A 937-nucleotide genomic window follows, 5' to 3' on the forward strand; every position below is an offset into this window, starting at 1 on the left:
GGAGGGGAGGGAATGGGCATGGGTCTGGTCTAAACACCTTATATGAATGCATGAAATCGTCAATAAAGATTTTTTAAATGTTAAAAAGAAAGAAAAGTGTTGGATTCACTTTAAGAGTCAACCAACGCTTGGCATGATGGCACATGCCTTTAATCCCAGCACTCGGGAGGCAGAGGCAGGTGGATCTCTGTGAGTTCATGGCCAGCCTGGTCTACATAGCCAGCTGGAGCTACAGGGAGACCCCATCTCAGAAAGATCAAAAAAGAACCCTGGTAAGTTAGGGATCATGCACACTTGGGCCAGGAAACACATTTTGTGTATTCTGAGCAAAAACTTATGACTGGGCTTGGAATGTCATGGGGGATACAATGCCTCAGCAGAAGCAATACAGGTATTGAACATTGTGCGTTTAGGACTGTCAGATTTCCTGAATAAAAATGTAGTATGTTCAACTAAATTTTAATTTCAGACGAACAAGAGTTGTTTTAGTGTAAGTGTATCCAAATGTTTCACAGGAACTGCATATGTTTGAAATTCAAATGTAAAGGAATACCCTGATCCTACCCACCCCAGCTTTCCTGGGATCAGCTACTGGAGATGAATCTCCAGCTCTTCTGAATGACTACAGCCAATGTCTAGTGATGAGGGAGGGTTGTCGTAAGATAATCAAGACAAAATTTATCTTCAAAAAATGGTCATTTAAAATAACGGCAACATCCCGAAACAGCTCACATTTCAAGACCCAGCCCAAATATCTGTCCTTCCATGTGATCCAGAAGTTTCCTGTCAGAATTTAGCTTCTGTGAAATCCGAATTCCTTGACAATCGGCAACTGTGAGCTTAGCTTGAGCTGTTGTCTATATTTTTATGCCTTCGTTTCACATCGCTAGTCAGAGCCTTGGTACCTCATGAGCTCATCCTAGGGCTCTTCCTTGAA

Source organism: Nannospalax galili, unplaced genomic scaffold (genome assembly GCF_000622305.1).
Source record: "Nannospalax galili isolate Female #2095 unplaced genomic scaffold, S.galili_v1.0 scaffold271, whole genome shotgun sequence".
Lineage (NCBI taxonomy): Eukaryota > Metazoa > Chordata > Mammalia > Rodentia > Spalacidae > Nannospalax > Nannospalax galili.